We start from the raw sequence: 20,027 nt of genomic DNA, 5'->3' as shown, positions 1-20,027 counted from the left end.
CTTTGCTCTTCATGTAACTATCTTTTCCTAATCTGTGCTTTTCCCCAAGTATCCTACAAGCCAGAGCCATTTAACATGAGTAGGAGTTTTGCCCTGCTCCCTTGGACATCTCTTCATCTGAGGCTTAACTGAGAGAGCCAGCAGAGAGATGTCAGAATAAACAGCAATTTGAAAAATTTGCATTCAATTTTTTTAATCCCACCATTCTCATAGAAAGTCCAGATAGAGTAATGAGCTTTCTTCAGGTTTGGTTTTTTTTTTCCCTGAGTGCTAATTAAAAATCTTGTTAGCAGCAATCTATTAATAATGTATTTATGCCCTGAATTTCTTGAGGCAATATTTTTTTAATCTATATGCAGGTTTTTTTTTGCGGTTTTTGCTTTTTCCTCCAATTTTGAAAAAAATATTTAAAAGAGATAATTTGTAACAAATAGGAGTAAGTGCCAAAATAGTAGGTAATTTTCTTAAATTCAACTAAGTTAATCACCGAATAAAGATTAGAATAAGTCTTCTGACTGGGTGCTACCCCCACAACAAGGCAGCTTCTTCTATGGGCCCATTCTTATTTCTGTCTCTCTCTCTTTTTCAATGTAGCTTCATGTTGAATAATGAATCTAATTGAAGGAAATTAGCATAATCTCCTAAGTCTCCAAATCATAAGAATTAGAACAATAGCTCTTATAAGTTTAAAATTTCTCAAATCCGATTCATGTTCAAAGTGAGTAATATGTTGATAGAATTTTGGGATTTACTTTTAACCTACTGTTTCTTTAAAGGCCTCACATAAGTGAAATCTCAGCAAAACAATAATCTCACACTTCACCTACAAAATAAAGCTATAAAATGTCGTATCAGTCATAAAATTAAAAAGCATTAAAATGAAGCTTAGCATTTGTCTTTTATTTAGTATGATTGCATAACAAGTTGTTTGATCACTGTCAACACTTGACAAAGTGAGAGTAGTTTTAGATTATCAGTACACCGTGACTCTGTCATCAAGTGCTTTGACACTAGGATAAATCTTCAAATTTCAATAAATAAATACAATGCTAGAGTTCTCTTATCAAAACCTAAATGCAGCAGAGCCGGGCAGGGCTAAAGCTGGGCTCTGGCATTTCAGTGTCTGCATGGGCTGCGTCCCGTGCCTTCGAGACCCTGAGTGGAGTCTGGGACCTGGGGAAAGAAGGGCATTGGTGTTCAGGTCCAGGAGAAGTGGCTGAGCACAGTATCCAAGATGAATGACAGCCTGTTTGTCAGTGGACAGACTTTTGCTACAATTTGCTTTCTAGTATGAGCAACATCTAAGTACTAAAGAAGATGTGATTCAAAGAATTCATAAATGTTTTGAAGATATTAAAGAAAACAGAGCGGCTATTTGTAAGATACATGAAACTACTATAAGCACAGTAAGAGCAAAGACAACCGCGGTAACAGGAATCCAACAAGAGATGTTTTTCATAAACACGAAGATGATATGCAGGACCAATTCACTATTTATCAAGAAATTATAGAAAAGGACAAGTACAGTACATAAATAAATTTAAGCTTATCAATTCTATAAATTAGTATTAATAAGATATGCTTTGTAAAAATGTTAATTGAAGAATGTAGAAACTCTGTGCACAAAAATTTTTGTTTTTGTTTTAAAGTAAATCCAGTGTTTTGGAAAGAAAGAAAAAAAACCTTAAATGGAAGTAAATGGGTAGAGTCTGGCTTACTGATACATGCTAAAGATTTCTACAGGTAGCTAGTGGGGAGGAAGCCTGATGCAGTGTCCTGTGATCATACAAAGGTCTCCAGGCACTTTCTTTAAGTACACATGTATGCTAATTCCCTATCACAAAGAGAAGAACTTAAAAAGATTTAGCTACCTCTGAATCATTTTTCCCTATCTTTGGGGGGGAGTGTTAATTAGGTTTATTTCTTTATTTTTAGAAGAGGTACTGGGGATTGAACCCAGGACCTAGTGCATGCTAAGCATGCAGTCTACCACTTGAGCTATAACCTCTCCATTTTAAAAATTTGTTTTTGTTATTTATTTATTTGTTTTAGGAGGGGAGGTAATTAGGTTTGTTTGTTTGTTTACTTTATTCACTTTTAAATGGAGGTACTGGAGAGTGAACCCAGGACCTCGTACATGCTAAGCATATGCTCTACCACTGAGCTATATCCTCCTCCCATTCTTCCCTGTTTTTAAGCACAGCCCCTCCAGTCAGATGCAGTTATGCCAGTTAGAACAAATGTAATAATAAAATTTTGAAATGTGTAGTATTGTCAGCCCATTTAAACGTTGATCCAGCAAAAACAGATTTAGTAGATGATAAAAACATGATTTGTTCTTAAGCTGGGAAAGGCACTGACTGAAAGGATCACAGATGAGGGGAGCCAGGTTGCATAGAAGGAAGGCCAGTTGAAGCAGTAAAGATCACACAGTAAAATAAAGACATGGCTTGTCCTGACCCTGGAGGTGCCTGAGTTTTCAGCGCATGCAGAGATAGTCATGAAGTACTCAAGAAGGTCTAGGTATCTTCCCGAAGACATACGTGAGGATGAGGATTCCACCATCCTTCTTTTCAGGGGCAGGTCTTATCTTAATAAGGAGGCAGTTATGATACCTGTTGTTGTGCAGAAGCCAAATGGAATGTTCCACAAGTGACTGATAGGACTTGGATAAGTCTTGTGTTTCAGTGATATCTTTAGATCACTCTTCATGGGGGTCTTATGGAGGTTTTTGGCTCCTACTCTTGGTGTCTGCAGCTCTTCTCTGGTGAAATCGATCCTGGGAAGACATGGTGCAGAAGGTGATCCAGTACATTAAATACCATTTCTGTTTTTGTTTTGCTGTCTTTCATCCAGGTCCTATTCATGGGACATTTAGGGAGTTTTTTTGTATATCATTTATTTAAAACAATTTTTTTAAACTTTTTTGGGGGGTGGTGATGGGGGAGGTAATTAGGTTTATTTATTTATTTTTTAAATGGAGGTACTGGGGATTGAACCCAGGACCTCATGCATGCTAGGCATGCACTCTACCACTGAGCTATACCCCCAATCAGAAATTTAGTATTTTTAAAAATGAAATGTTTCATTTAAAAAATGCAAATGTTTATAGTAATGACATGTAAGCTTCATAGTTCTGCTATTTTTTCTTGTTCTCATTGCTCCTCACATAAAACCCTCAAGCTCTGACAGGCAAACCCCTACTCTTTCATGAGGCAGCCACACCTGGAATGAGAACTGTTGGGATCTGGTACCCAGAAAGGAGTTGAAAGCAGCTCTTAGGATACCAGTGTCCCAGCTTTTCACTGAGGAATTGATGCTTTGTTGGCTGACCCATGTTTTCTCTAGTAAAGAATATTTGGAAGGGAGCTTTGCTTCGTGTAACTTGCCTGGTTGGCAATTTTGTTTCCTTCCTAGCCAAGAAGAAGCAAGGGGCTCATCAAACCAAATTTGAACCTTCAGCTCCACTTGAAAAATCATGGTGGTTGGTATAAGAATCAGCAAAGTCTTTGAAGTTCTCTGACGTGCAAGGCAAATTATAATTTGGTTCTTAACTGAAATGTGAGTTTCCTTTTGAGTTGTTTGGTATCCTGGGCGCAGAGTTCCCAGACATCCGTAACCATCATCACGGGTATTTTTGTCTTACAGTTACACATTATGTTTCATCTTTCTCTCACTAGGTATGTTTCATCCTTTACTTGAATATTAGGCCAAGAGAATACAAATTTAGTCTTGAGTTGAATAAATTCAAGGCACACAAAAATTAAGTGATTATTGAGAAAGAAGCATTTCATGGCTCTCAGACTGTGTTCTTATATTCAGTAGAGCACCAGCAGTGGAGGTTCTTGTAATCAAATATAACAGAAGTTCACTAAAGACCTGAATCTTCTTTAGAGATAACCAATGAGTAGAAATGGATATTCAGTCAATCAACATATATTTATTTAGTCTTTCTGAGTTTAAAGATTTTTAAAATACTGCTGTTAGACTATTGTGATAGCAACAGAGCTTCCTAGAACCCAGGAGGGATGGCATTCTCACTGGGCCAGATTGGAGTGTAGAGTGTAGTTACAGTGCATTATTCTTTACTGAGAGTCAGCTAATCAACCCCTCTCTTCCAACTACCCCCTTAACCATGGGCCTCATACTAAAACATTGACTTCTTGTTACTTTCTCAGATAATAGAACTGTGAGGTGCTCGTAAACTTTTAAGTTGAGGTGCCATTATTGAAATTCATGTGATGTGATCAACAGTTGAAATAAATGATTCAAATTCTTTACTTCTATGAGATTGAGAAAAACTGTAAGTTAAATATAAGCACGTGTGGTAAGAGCTGCCCTCTTCTCATTGCCTTGTCATCTTTAAGTGCTTTCTTGCCCTTTCTAAGCCCAGTATGGCCCCGCAGTAACTTAACCCTGTGCAACTTTTCTTCCAGGGTAGCATCTTCTACACAGGGAGTCAACAACATTTTTCTGGAAAGTGTTAGATATTTTAGATTTGGTGGATGTGTTAGTTTCCTAGGCTGCTGTAGTAATATATCACACAAAACAACAGAAATTTATTCCCTTATAGTTTTGGCGGCTCTGAGGAAGAAAGTGTTCCATACTTCTTTCTGAGCTTCTAGTGGTTGTTGGCAATCCTTTGTGTTCCTGGGCTAGTAAATGCTTCAGTCGGATCTCAGCCTCTATCTCCACACAACTCCTTCCTTCTATGTATCTCTGTGTCTTCTCCTCTTCTTGTAATGAAAACACTGGTCATTGGATCCTAATCCAGTATGACCTCATCTTAACTTAATTTCATCTACTGAGATCCTGTTTCCACGTAAGATCACATTCTGAGGCTCTGGGCTGCCATGAGTTTTTGGGAGATTTTGTTGAACTCACTACAGAGGGCCATATGGTCACTGCTGCAGTTACTCAACTCTGTTGTAGCAAAAAAGCAGCCGTAGACAGTACGTAAATAAATGAGTAGGCTGTGTTCCAATAACATTCAATTTATGGACACTGAAATTTGAATTATATATAATTTTCACATGTCCTGAAACATTGTTCTTCTTTTGATTTTTATGCTGCAATTTAAAAGACTTTTCTTAGTCTGTGGGCCATACAAAAACAAGTAGGGGTGGGGGACAGCCAGATTTGACGCACAGGCCGTAGTTTGCCAACATCTGATATATAGTGTTGTTGAGCAGACAGAGGTAACTATAGGGTAATTTTCCTTCCTTCTGCTCATAAACAAAAGGACCAAATTCTGAGAAAACCTGTTTGTGATTTGCATTAAGCAATTTTTGTTAGATAGCTTCATGTTTCAGCAGAGAGGAAACCAAACTGATCAGTAATTATGCCTGTTTGGCAGCATCATTCCTGGTGTGCTTGCCAAAAGTTTGGTGAGGATTTTGCTGTCAAGATTAAGAGGTAATGCAGGCTTAAATAAGGAACATGACCTGGAGTCCTTATATTGAAGGATTAGAACATTTCCCTCATGGGCTTATAGTATTCCCTGTGCCAAATGTTTGAGTATACTATTGAGGTGATTTTAAATTAAAGGCATTTTGTGACTCAATACTACATGGCATTCTGATGAGATGTTGTCAATCCCTAGATACTCATTCAAGGCCAGATATTAGATTATACTCTGCACATCTGAACAAACTTCATCTTCTAATGCTGAGTTGTTAAGTCGTCCAGGGCAAAATAAATCTAAATTTCTAGTTTATCATGCATATTGTTTCTAATAAGATTTATGTAATAAAAATGTGTAGAAGTTATTATTAAAGGTTGTGATTATATATTTGCTCTTTCTAATTACAAAACCAATATATGATTTTTGTAGAAAATTAAAATAATGCCAAAATGAATAATATAAAGAGTGAAAGTTTCCCATAATCCCAGTTCCCAGGAATAATTTCTGAGTTGGTAGTTATTTTTCCAAATATTTCCATCCCATGTAACTGTGAGATGTACACTGAAACAGATATTTTGAGTGTTTTAAAGAGATTTTGGGACAAAGTTCATGAACATAAAGAGCAAAGCATGATTGGCTATAAAATATCTAATTATGCATTAAACTCATAGTATGCTGGTAATAGGATATGAAAAAGTTACATTTCCTGATCTTAAGGAATATAGCTTTTGTTTTGTTTTTGTTTTGGTTCCAGTAATTCCAGAATAACCCAGTGTAAATAATAACTTGTGTATGTATCTAGTGAAATTCTGTTATTCAGAAACTTACCATGCCTTGGGTTTAGCAATGGATCTTTTCTCTCTACTATAGAGAGACTTTAAACAGATATCCAACTTCTTTGATGACAACAACATTTTAATGAGGTTTTGCCATCCATAAAACATGTTAGTAGAGGTTTTATCTGGCTGGGAGTTAAGAAAATCCTGTGAGTTTCAGTTTGATGTAGGGAAGAGTTGATTGCCAGGATCTTAAGTGGATTTCAGTAATGACCGTTGTGGTTTATGCACTTAGCAGCCCAAAACAGAATGGCTGAATTATCATCGTTCCTAGATGACATGGAAATCTTGTATACAAAAGTGGATAGATAATCCTCCACTTGTACACAAAGGTGGGTAGATAATCTTAACACTAATGATATGCCTACAAGATGCCAACATACTCTATTTCTAGTGTCATGTGGGCTTTGGAGCCACCCAGAGCTAGGCACGAATCCTAACTTCATTCCCATTATCTACAGGGCCTTAAGTCACTTAAACTGAGTTTTGGTTTTCTTATCTGTAGAGTGGGTATAACTAGTACCTACTTTGTAGGCGTGTTGTGAAGATTAGTGTTAATGTGTATGTAAAGCACTGAGCCACTGTCTCATGTTTAGGAGGAGCTCAAATAATGTTATTTCTTTTTTATTGCTACTATTTGAGAGATCTTTGGATGATCAATCCAACCCTCCGATTTAATGGAAGCCGAAATTGGATTCAGAAAGCTTCTGATCCTTACTCCAGTCTTCTTTCTATCATTTATTTTTTCATCCATTTATTCTTTATTCATCATTTATTATGTACCCATTAAGTTCCAGTACTGAACCTTTAGATTATAATGAAGAATAAAATACAGAATATCTTGAGAAGCTTCCAGTCTAATGGAAAGCAGATGCATAAACAGGTACATTATTGGTCAGTTTCTTAGATCCTATAATGGAATTATTTTATATATATTTATTAAAAAATGGTTGAGATAGTGGTCTAACTCAGCTTTGGGGAACCATTAAGGCTTCATGGAAGTAGCATGATATTTGAGTCTAGCCTTGAAGTCTGTATTGAAGATTGCAAGGCAGTTAAGTGTGTGTATGTATGCATGTGTGTGTTTGGGAGGGGATCGGTGGTTGGAGGTGGTGTTTTATATAAAAGAAACAGCCTGTGCAAAAGTTATGGAGGTATTAGGGTGTGGCATATTCATGGCTGCTTGGATAGTTTGATGTGGTTTGGGTTGTGGGAAGAGGAGAGACCAGAGGATGCCACACAAAAGGGTCTGTAACGTAGCACCTCTTTCTACCTAAATGCCGTACTAATGAGAGTTAAATGTACATAAGGGGATAAATGAGCTTCTGTGAAATGGTTTGGGAAACTGCCTTCCATTTATGGCACTGTTTTGGGATAAAAAAGGGTCCAACTTCAAAATAACAGAACCAAAATAAACATTTGGAACCCAAATTATATGAAGAAACTCCTTATAATGGCTGATTTACAGGGAGTGGATATAGCTTAACAGTAGAGCACCTGCTTAGGATGCATGAGGTCCTGGATTCAATCCCCAGTACCTCCATTTTTTAAAAAAAGGCTGATTTACATATAATAGGCACTGAATAAGTAGTAGTTAAATATTTTTACACAGTGGTCCAGTTATTGTAGGGTTACTTTTGATATGAAACTTTAAGACAATATAATAATTTATACAATTCCATAGAGTACAATAAAACTTTATTGACCTGTATTATAATTACAGGTCTCTGGTTATTAGTTCAGCATTACAATCTGATTAATGTTATTTGGCTCATTTTCCTGGGACTTAATCCAGATAAATTTGATTTTGATGATTGCTAATTGGGCAAGGGGAATAGTCTGCATTGTCATAACTATGTGTCCTTATTTAATTACATTATATTTCCATGTCCAGTTGAAATTATGTCTCATGTACTCAGTATTTTACTACCTCTATGTATTTCCTGGTTTTGGTTTTATTGAGGTGACTTACATAATTTTTTTTTGTATGTGTGTGATTAAAAAATCCACCATTTGTCTCTTTTTAGTGTAATCTAAATTATATCATCTTTGGAAAATATCTGTCTTCCATCTATTGGTCTAGGCCTGATATCCTAACATAACCATATTTCTGTATTCCTTCGTATTTTGTTGATTCCATGATTTGTTATTTTTCTTCTTGGTTTTTCATTGAGTTAGCCTTCGGGCATGTTTATTGCATTGAATTTACTCAGAAAATCTTACAACTTTGTGATATAATTCTGAATATGATCTGATTATAGAAACTTTAGGCTTTGTTTCATTAAAAAGGGTCTCTTATTTACATTCTGTAATGTGTGTCAGTCAGGACCACCTAAAATTTAGAAATAAAAAAGTCTTGATAGGCTGGAGGGAGCTGCTCAGAACTTTTCTATGCTAGGGGTAGGTAATAGATGAGGAGTCAGGCAAAAGGGTGACACGAAGTGTCAACGTGAGGGTTTAATTGAAGAGAAATGTCAGCGAAGGTGGTCTCTGATAAAAAGATTTTGCAGGTGGCTTTTAAAAACTTAACCAAACTTCTGTTTACTTCCTGGGGCATCTTTAGGGATTCTGAGTCTTTCAGGATTTGCTTGGTCTCTTGGTTCCATTAGTTAAGTAACTTTTTTTTAAAAATGTTAACTGTGCACAAATATAGTGTTTCAAAGTCTTAGAGCTCTTTAAAGCATAGGAGTAGTGATTCCCTAAACAAGTCACTGAAGAGAAGTTTCTGGAAATTTCTGTAGCTATGACAACCATAGGTCAAAGCATCAGTTAGCTTTTGCTACATCACAAACCACTGCAGAATTTACTTGCTTAAGGAGACAACATTTATTCTTTCTTCTGTTTGGCTGGGTTGGCCTGGTAGAGGTTGGATGGTCGAGGATAGTCTCACTCACTCACATGTCTGAGGCCTCATCTGGGTGGCCTGGATGATTGAAATGCTTGGAGTCTTTCTCCCTGCGGTATCATCCAGCAGGTTAGCTAATCTGGACTTGTTCATAATGTCCTAGCAGCAAAAGAACACAAATATCAATGTGCCATTTTCAAGTCTCCGCTATTGTCATATATTCTTATATCCCATTAGCCAAAGCAGATCGTACAGCAAAGCCCAGATTCAAAGGTGAAAATATAGACTTTGCCTCTTGATGGGAGGAACAGCAAAAGGGGCTTGCTTGCATACAGGGCCTTGAGAAATTGGTTGTCATTTTGAAGTTGATCCCAGCCGGTCACTGTAAACGTTATTCTGTATGTTCAATAAGAGGGTATAGCAGTGAGCACAGCTGTGTATGGCTTCAAAAACTACCACACTTACATACAATATTTGCTACAAGCTAAGTCCATAAAATTAAAAAAAAAAAAAAACCCGCTACCAATTAAGGAGGCTGAACTTAAGGAGGGGAACAAGAAAATCCACTAACATTTCTGTATTGCTTCACATTTTACAAAGCATGTTCACGTATATTGCTTTTAAAAAAATCTTCCAAGCTTCTTTGTGAGGTGCCTGTTAGATCATTATCCTCATTTCATAGGCATGTAGACTGATGCCCATACATGTTAAGAATCTTACTCAAATTTGCTGACCTATTAGACAAGCGGATTTTAAACTTAGTTCTTTTGGTAACCGTGTCTCCGTACTGCACCCAGAGGTCTCTGGGAGTGCCCCATTGGTCATTTAACATAGCAAGGGACAAAGAAAAGTAATTACTAGAGAGCTCTGCAGTTTTTAAAGCTATACCACATTCAATAAACGTCTGACCAGCTATAATTTTTTTAAGGGAAAATGACTGTATAAATGATACTCTCATTAAGAACTTAGTGAATTCTCTTTTTCTGTCTATGTTTCATTTCTGGAGATTGTTAATATATATATTCAGTTGTTTCCGCATTATACTTATATGTTTACTGAATCTCACCAGAATTGCTGAATTCCACATTTTTTAGATCCTAAGTATTAGCAATTCCTACATCCATTTTATGGTAAGAAACTGGTTTGTCCTATATACACACATACACATTCGTATACTGAAATTGTACATGTATGTATGTATATATGTGTGTGTGACTATATATATATAGCACATACATATATACACACATATCCTATATTGTGTATATACTATATAGCATATGTGTGTGTGTATGTATTTGTCTTGTCTTTTATTTCACTCTGCACAGGCATAGTTCTCCAACAGAACTTGTAGATGTTCCATGCATCAGGGAGAAGGAGGTTCCCAAAGATTTCTTTAGTGAGAGATCAACATTCCTTAAGCCTATACTTTCACACAACACAATACCTTACATACTTGATGGGAGGTTCAAATGAGGTAATGTAGGTAGAAATCATTTGTAAACCTTTAAAAGTGATAGAAACATGAGCTATTAATATAAACCTGCCCTAACAAAGTACCATTAAGAGGGACCAACATAATTATTTTGAATTCTTAATTAACTAGATTTATAAGGATTCAAGAATTATTTGGAACCACTCTCTGTACCTTTCCTATTTCTTTAAGTTCAACAATACTCGAGAAAAACCCCAAGTCTGGGAATCATCACAACCTTGGTGACTGTACAGAGCCAGGAACTGAGTCCAGCAGTGAAATGTTTATGGTTAACTTCTCATCTCCATCACTGGGCCTCACCCCCCAACAGAATGGAGAGGGCCTGCAGGATCTCCTCAGGGGTCCGTTCAAGAGGCAATTAACATTCCTACCTGACCGCTCTCGGGTTGCTCCCTTCACACTGTGCAGGACTTAGACCCGTCCTCACCCTTGGTCTGGATTCTTTTAAGGATCCTAATTATATTCATGGCCTTGGCTTTCAGGCTGAGGTAACCTTTACGGCCAATTTATGAGCTATTTTCAAAGAAATTCCCTAGTGTTTTACAGGGACTTTATTTACTTTCATAAGACCTCATCAGTGTTCATTATAAAGAACCAACTTGGTTTGCTTTTCTGCTCTTTCCCTCATGCCGCCACCTCTACAGGAAATTACACTGCAGGCAGAGGCTTCACGCAGAGAAAAGATGTCTCTTTATTCAGTGGGAGCAATTTCTGTCTTCTGTGTTACTTTGACTGTCATAACATTCTCAGGCATGAACTTCACTCTCTTGATTAATATTTATAAACCTCTTTAGGCACCTGTAATGTCAGTGCCTGTGGGGGTGAGAATCTTAGGACATGGCAGACGGGAGGGTTAATACATAAAGAGACTGGGGTCGTCAGAAGGTCCCTGTCAAAAGAAGCCCTTGGACTAGTTCTGGCTGCTCCAAGTAGTCTTAATTGTAGGTGGCCTGGCACACTGGTCTCGGGCAGGAGACCCCAGCCCTTTGCAGCTGTGACTACTTGCTGTTGGTTTGCTCTGTGACTTTGGGCAGTCCCCTGATGTTTGATACCTTTATTTCCCCAACTGTAACATGGACTGAGTGTCTGCATGGGGCTTATTATAAATAGGACAAATGGCATGTCTGCAAAGCTGCCTTCAAGGCATTCTGCTGCTCACAGAAAGGTTAAAGCTAGAGTATTTTCCTCCCTCTGGAAAGAAGGGATTTCCAGGAGCAGCATAGAGTTACAGGCCCTGGAAAGGCAAGTGTGTGTCCATCACTCCACTGGCTCTCAGATACTGCCCAGCTCTGGAACGACACAACTATGTCACACATCCCTGGTAGATCCTGATACAGGATCTGGGTAGACTGGAAGATTAAGGAAAAACAAAAGGCTGGAATGTCTGTTGGATAGATAACCATTCACGAGCCATTCCCATTAAGCTTTTCTAAGCTTTGTCATTACGTTAGTGGGTGATTTTTGATAAATCATCTTATACTTTGTGATCACTTTCATTATTCATTAATTCATTGTTTTTCAATCAGCACATATTCTTGGAGAACCTGGTATGTCTAAGACACCAGAGAATGATATCCAAATTTTAGGATTCAGGTCTAATGCTGCCTTTTCTATGAATTTCTTTTCCAGATACTTTAGTTGTAGGTAATCTTTCTTTGCTCTGGTTTCCTACTTTCTAACTTTCTTATGGTACTTACCATATGATGATACATATTAATGTTATTTGTGTACATGTTTGTTTCCTCTACAGTTATTCTCATTTCTCATGAAATACCTAAACTGCCTAGCACATGCCCTTATACTTCACAGATACCCAATAAATATGTAAAAGAAAACAGAAAAATAACAACAATAAGACAATATATGATGTTAAATGGGCATATGGTGCTACATGTAATGAATGCTCAGGGAAGAAAGAGAAAATGAATTGATGAGCATGGAGAGATAGCTGAGGTAGTCAGGATGGTAATGGGTAGAGATGGGGTGAAGGCATTCTGGGTAGAACAAAGGCTTTTATTAGCACTTGGCACATATCAAAAATAATACATCTTTGGGGAGCCAGGGGACATTATAGACATAAATAGTGACTAGAGGATGGGACATTGCAAATGACAAGCTAAGGCAATTAGATTCTTCTGAAAGCAAAGGCTACTCTTCTAAACATTTTGAGCAAGTGAATGATGAGATAGAAGGGATATTTTAAAACGATTTCTCAGGTAATGTATGCAACGTAGTGAAACATCCTGGAGGCATGAGGAACTAAAAGAATTAGTTACTAGCGCAAGGGTACATGAGGTTATGTCAACACTTGGGTGCAGATAGATATAAAGGCATGAGGCAGAGAGACTAGAGCAGAAGAGTGGACTGCAAAGAGTATGGAGCAAAGATCAACAGGACCATGTGATTGAGTTTGAGGATAAGGAAAAGAGTGGAATAAAAACTGACTGTCAAGTCCTGTGTTTGGATGCTTTTGAAAATAGTGATGCCACTTACAAAAAAATCATAAAATCAGTTTTAGAGGGAAAATAATGCCTTTGGCTTTAGACATTTCAGCTTGAGAAATGCTTTGGAATATACGGGCGCAGAGGAGGTAGGTGTTAAGCAGCTTGTTCGAAGTTCAGGACTGGAGCTTAGGAGGGAGGTCAGGAGGTGGGAAGTAACTACAGATAAGAGTTGTCCAGCTACTTACCTTTGTTATAACTCCCTGATGGCAGGACCAAGTCCCGTTTATTTTTCCCATCTGCCCAACATGTAATATGCATTTCGTGAATCATTTTTCTTGAAAGCTACCTGGGATCATAAGCAATTCTGTGCTATCTGTGCCTGTGATTGGGGTACAAAGAAAGCACTTCAATGTGAAATTCACAGAACTGTGAAACATTCAGGAAATAGTCTCAGTCTTTTCTCTCCCCTGGGAAATATTTTATTAGTACAAGTTACTAAATTAAAATTTATATTTTCTTTTAAATATAAAATAACTTGAAAGGCTTTAAGCCTCTTACAGATAGGCTCCCTCAGTTAATTGGTATTTTGTACTTGCTGGCTTCTCAGGTCCATTAAAATTCTAAGAAATTTGTTTCTCTAAGTTAGGTGGGGGAAAAAAACAGATAAAACTAGATAAATCTACTAACCCTTGAAAAACTTAGAGTGTACATTACACCCAGCATCTCTATTTCCCCCCCATGTTTCCCCATAACTTTACCCAGCCCTGAGAAATGATGGCTGAGCCTTGTGAAAGGGTACTTTTTGGGTTCAGCTCCTGTAACTTCTTAATCTGCGTCTCCCCTCCCAGAGAGCTGGGCAGTGCGTCTTTCCAAGCGTGGAGGGAAGAAGTCAGCTGCCCCCAGCTCCGTCAGTTCTCAGAGGGGCTGGACTGATGCCGGTCGCCCCTGGAGAACTGTGCGGCTGCCAGTGCAGCTGCGTTCCTAGTTACACGGTGACCAAGAAAAGTCCCTTTCTATGCACTGGTTTCTGAGCCTGTAGACACTGAGGCACCAGGATGTCGTCGGGATTTGGGAGGCCCACTGCCCTATAAATACAGCCTCCTCCTTGCGCTAGCCCACCCTACAGTTTACATGGTCACACAGCAAAGAGACTGGCTGCCTTTCCTGAGAGACAGTCACCCCTGCCACAGTGCAGGGAAAAAGGGAGGGTGGGATGGTAGAAAAGGGCTTTTTTTTTTTGGTGTCCCTCCAGCGGCAGAGCCCTGTTTTAGGACCCAGCAGGAGGCCTGCCACTTGGAGCTGTGTAACACTTTGCAAGTTACTCTACCACCCTATCTCCATTTCCTCTTTGCAAAAAGAGGGACTCTCACTAGATGATCTCTAAAGCCTATTTCCTCTCTTAATATTCTATTTTTTAAACATTTTATGGGATGAAAGAGAATAAACATTCCAAGTTAGTCTTGTCATAATCCCACTGGAGTACTGATAAACACTTCTTGATGCTTTTTGAAGTACTTTGGGAAGGAAAGCATAAAGAAAAAGTGAAGTTCAGAGGATGAAATTGATCCTGACAACTCTATTAAATTCAGGAAACTACAGCCTTGGAGTAGTGTTCATAAAGTGGCCAGAACTGGAGTTTTGAGGAGGTAACCACTTCCAGGCTGGGCTTCTGACTTATGCTGGCCTTGAACAAGCTAGGCTCCCAGGCTGAAGGGCTGTGATACAGGATGGCTTTTGATGAAACTGTTCCATCTAGCTTTGCTCCTGGTTGCTGGGGGATGTGGAGTCAGTCACCATTGTGAGTGAGCCGTGGGGTCTGTGTAGATGCTTTGGCAAGGGTTGGCATCTATAGGGTCACGTGCGTTGTTTGTGCTGAAATCCCATAATATCCCCAGGCAGTTTAATTCTGTGGTAGAACCAGCTTGAATAATTGAACAAAGTGAAGATTTGACAACACTGTACTTGTGGTACAACACAGCTGTGATTCCATGAGCTCAGCGGAGAGAAGGAGTTGAGGGCATCTGTCATAGCAAAAGCATGCTTTGTAACAAACAACAATTTAGCAGACGTCCAAAGTGCTGCAGAACAGAGGCTACGAAGAAAATGGTCTGTCAGGAGTGAAAGGGTCATGGTGTCTGTCTGGGGGATGTTAAAGGGTTCACCAGCATCTTATGAAATGAAACTCTGTGCCAGGGAAGGGTCACCACACTCTACTCTCCTTTTATAAACAACCTGGCTTATATATGGTCAGTAAGTAAACAGCTAGGGGGAGAAAAGATCACTCTTTGGAACCTAAAAATATGACACCTTTTTTGTGTATCTGAGGTAACCTTGAAGACAGAAGACTACAGACCCTTTGTCTATTATATGTAACAGAAGTTCGTACATTTGAAAGGATTTCTTCCCTGCTGCCTTTTCTTACTGGATAAGGCTTTAAAAAAAAATCAAACGATTCTTAAGACATAACTAATTTTCTGATGCTGGACCCTAAGATCTCTATCACAAAAGGATTCTCTTTTATTTTATCCTGAATGTGATGGCTCTTTGTGTTCCCAAGTAGTACAGGGGATGCTTTCCAATTGCTATTTCCTCCCCAGTCACATTCAGACCTGCAGAAGCCATTTGTACAACACGTGAGACCCAAAGCATGGTAAGCATAGAACAGTTCTACTGCACTGTGTTTCCGCAGAACCGAAATGATCTTGGATCTTAATGCTGCATACCTTTGAACTGCGGGGCTCAGCCACATAAATAGAGCAGCACATGATTCTAAAAAGCAGAAATGTTAACATGTGATTTGTGTGTTTTGACTTCAGCAGTCTCCAAAAAGCGTTAAGTTACTCTCATGCTTTTATTTTGTGATTAACATAACGGCAATTACAGTTTCCTCAAAAAAATCAATTTACATCAAAATTCAATTTTTTCTCATTTTTAACATAAACAATAGATGTAATTTAAGATCATAATAAACTGAAATGACATATTTCAAATTTCATGGAAGTTATGTGAAGACAATTATATATTGACTTTTTTTAACTCCTTAAAATCTTTCTTTTGATTGGGGCTGTCTTGGCATTGATTTTTTTCTCCTTCTGTTTCTATTTATTTTTCTCTTGACTCCTGACTCCTCTTTTGGAGACCTTCCCCCCTGTCCAGGGTACGAGGTTCCTCTGTTGAGTGCACACTCTTTTCCTGGTACAGTTTCTCCGCTGTATGGTGTCATCATCCTGGTGTGGTGGCCTCATCATCCAATTATCTGTCCATTGATCCGGTTCCTCCTCGATCAGACCTCCAGAGTCTCTGCTGCACAACAGCTGCCTGGCGGGTCAGACTACGCAGCCCGGGTCGTTTTCTATAGAGAGTTCTTCACTTCACTCGGTTCCTGCATACAGTCGGCCACCCTCAAAACGCTGAGCTGTTCTCACTGGGCGGTTCCCGAACCCTGGCGTTTCTGTGTCCCTGACGCCTCACCCTGCCATTCCTCGTCCTCTCATGCCTGGAGTATTTTCACTTGGACTCCCTGTCTGAGCTTTCTCAACTTTGATCGGTATAAAATGTTTCAGAACAAAAATTTCTTTTCTCTCTGGCGTGTTTGCAACCTACTTTGCTTCAGATTCTTTCATCAGATGTTTCTCATCTTTAGCTTTACCTTTAATTTATCCATACGTAATTTTTAGGGCAAAGCTCCCAGATTCCCGCTACTTAAATTTCTTCATTGTGCTACTTGCACCTTTTCTATAAAGCCTCGCCCACTGTCAGTCACATTCCTTCCACAGATTTACTTCCAAATGTGTTTAACTTCTTTTGCTCTGTTCCCAAACGTACTCCTTCCTTTTCTTTGCCAAACCCACACCTATACAGGGTGGTGGTTTAGAGCTTGGGTGCTGGGGCCAGATTGTCTGGGTTCCAATTCTGTCTCACCATTTACTAGCTGTTTCATGTTGTGCAGGACACAATCTCTTTGAGCCCCAGTTTATTCATCTATAACAGGGGAATGATAACAACAGACTTTATTTAATAAGGCTGTTGTGAGGACTGAATGAGGTTATACACATGAAGTGCCAAGAATGGGTCTTAACAGAGTGAGCACTACAGAGTGTTAGTTCTTACCATTCACTCATGTTCAGTGTTTCGCTGGTCTTCAGTCTAAGGGTGCATCTGTCTCCCCAGTCCCTTTTGTTTTCCTTCTCTGAGGATCTAACACACAATTCTGCACATAAGAGTTGCTCAACAAGTACTCATTGAAATAACCTAGACAGTGTTGGGAGACAGCTGAACTTCCTTGATTTGGGACTTTCAGTTGCCTGAGAACAGAACAGTTATGTGTCACTGTCGTATGTCATATGTTTTCTACTGTGTCCCTGGCCCCAGTGCTCAAAAAATATTTGTTATAAATGATTAACTAAATGAATGAATGAATTGTCAAATTTCTCCAAGTTTAACTTAGAAAACTCTTAGGTCACAAAGAAATAATATAATTTATTTTTAAACTAAAAATAATTTTTATTATTAGTAGTAATAGTATATATAATATATAATATAAAAATGTATTAAAATATATACACATACAAAATAGGCATATGTATTATATATATCTGGTAAGTATATATATAGTAAACCTATATACATATAATTTATATATATATATATACTTTTGAAATTTTTAAAAAAGATAAAACACACAATCCCATAACCTAAAATATCTATTTAGTGTATATATTTTTTTCAGATATTTTCCTGCACATATATGTGTAGATTTTTTTAAAGTGTGTAGATTTTTAAAAAATAAGATCGGATCATACTGTACCCAATATTTTATAAGCTCTATGATTTTGTTCATTTAAAACTTGAGTGTGAATTAGATGTCTACTCTATAATGAACACCAAAAGTGGGTTAAAAAGGTCATCAGGGCCTTTTCTTTTTTTTTTCCTGTACATCTACCCTTTCAGTTCCACTTTCTTAGCTCTATGATGCCTACTTTGAAATATTACAATCTAAAATGCAGTTTCCAAGGTTGGAGGGGGCTGTCTAACTTATGTTAGCATTCCAGAAAATATGCTTAGTAACTTTGTTTTATCTACTACTTTGATTTTCCTTTTAAATTGATTCCTTAATATTTTATTTTACATGGATTTATAACTGAAATTCCCTATTGATTTTAGAACAAACACTGAAATTAAGGGTTTAATAACAGAGCATAAATGTGATACATACCTAGATAGATGTATTCAAGGAGATCAAAAGCATTTTTTTTCTATGCTGCAACTATACAGTTCAGCTGTATTGGGTAATTTCACCACTAGCTCTCTCTTCCTCTTAGTAAGTGTCAAGAGAGACCAAGGACACTGTTGCTTCTTCCAAATTCCGTTTTTGTTTACAAGGGACTCTCAGTTTTAAAGGTCAGGGTAATGTCAAAATGGCTGAGCAAAGGGGCACAACAATTGATAGAAAAATGACCATGATGTAACCAAGAAGCCACCATTTCACTGTAAATAAGATAAAGTAGTAGAAAATGTGCTGAATCAAAATAATAGTTTGGGCCATACTGATGAAATCCTCAAGTGGTAAGCCTTTCAGTGAGCACACACCTTGGCCTGGCCTTGCTCAGTCAGGTCTGGGAGAGCCTCAGGTCTGGGCTGTGAACCAGGAAGTGTCAGGTTGTCAGTAAGCTATCTTTGCTTTCACAAACATTTACGAATCACCACCTCTCCTCTTCATTGCTATAGAAATGAAAAAACAAGGGAGAAAACAATTAAAAAGGGAACATGAATTTCAGTTCCAGGTTTATGAAATGTGATAGATAAGGAGTTATAATTATAATTAAGGGAACTTTTTTGTTTTATTTAAAAACAGTAGGATTTCTTTTACTCTCCGGATTCTCTCAAACAGCATAGCAAGTAAATATTTAACAAAAGCTCAAGGTAAAAGGAATGACTTCAGTAGAATCTATAAGTGAAATGTACATAAATTTACTTCACAAGTTTAGTTGAATTTTAAGTCTGGAGGCTAAGAGCATGGAAGGTGAGGGAAAAGTAATAATATATATCATATTAAGGCTTATTGAAGTAATTTAGTTATGATAGAGATGAATAATAATATTTAATGAAATGGCAAAGATAAGTAACCCTGCAGAAATGGACAATTTCTATAAGGTCCCTACTTAGTGTACCTTTAAACTATACCTTTAAACAAACAAAAATTACAATGTATATACTGATCAGAGTGTTCTCCTAAGAGTTTGAATAATTGTGTCATGTTTTGTTAGTCCAACAGTTAATATTATGCTCAAGTCAGAGATATTTCATTCTTCCAAAGGTTTTGTAAAATGAGTGTTTAGTAATGCCTCTATAGCTACTGGTAGAAAAGTACATTTTTGTGACATTAAATCTTATTTACTTAGAGTTTGTCTTCTAAATGTGCAATGTCTAAAGAGAATGATAATCTGAAAGGACAGTGCTGCTTCAGCTGGTCAGTTTCACTTCTCTCTCTCTCTTTAAATCTGTCTTTGGCTTATGCAATACCAACAGAATAGAGTGATTTCTGAAGTATTTATTTACTTTGTAAAGGTACTAATTTTCCAACAGACTTTTCATATATCAGAAGGTCCTTGGGAATCAAACCTTATCTGTCTCTCTTTTTTCCTTCTCCCTGCCCTCTCCTGTTTGGTAAAACTTGTAAATTGTTTCATTGACCTTGAACATTGTGGTCACATCCTTTGAAGGAAGACGGGTATGAAATGTTTTTCAAATTACTGTATTACAAAAGAAAGAGTGCCTGAGACCATGTTTTGGATAATAATACTTCTCAGGCTTCCTATTTGGGAATGCACAGATAACCAGAATATTACAGCTAGGTGGAAAGACTTTTAATGATACCTTCAAAACCCTGATTTACTAGAATTAGAGGAGATTTAACATAGTTCTGCTCTGAACCCAGACAAAATATTATCAAATGATTTTTTCTTGATATAAATATGATATAGAAGGTCAATGCAAAAATTTG

General features: G+C 37.7%; 1 long non-coding RNA gene and 1 other non-coding gene across 4 annotated transcripts in view; one reads left to right on the top strand and one right to left on the bottom strand.

Annotated features, from left to right (window-relative positions):
• LOC116665341 overlaps positions 1-20,027 on the top strand; it is a 74,917-nt gene that overhangs the window by 10,889 nt on the left and 44,001 nt on the right. The gene's annotated exons all lie outside the window — the stretch shown is intronic.
• TRNAA-AGC lies at positions 2,979-3,050 on the bottom strand. Its single transcript has one exon. It is a non-coding gene; the product is annotated as a tRNA-Ala (tRNA).

Source organism: Camelus ferus, chromosome 8, assembly GCF_009834535.1.
Source record: "Camelus ferus isolate YT-003-E chromosome 8, BCGSAC_Cfer_1.0, whole genome shotgun sequence".
Lineage (NCBI taxonomy): Eukaryota > Metazoa > Chordata > Mammalia > Artiodactyla > Camelidae > Camelus > Camelus ferus.
Note: the sequence above shows the minus strand (reverse complement) of the source record. Positions and strands in the feature narration are given on the sequence as shown.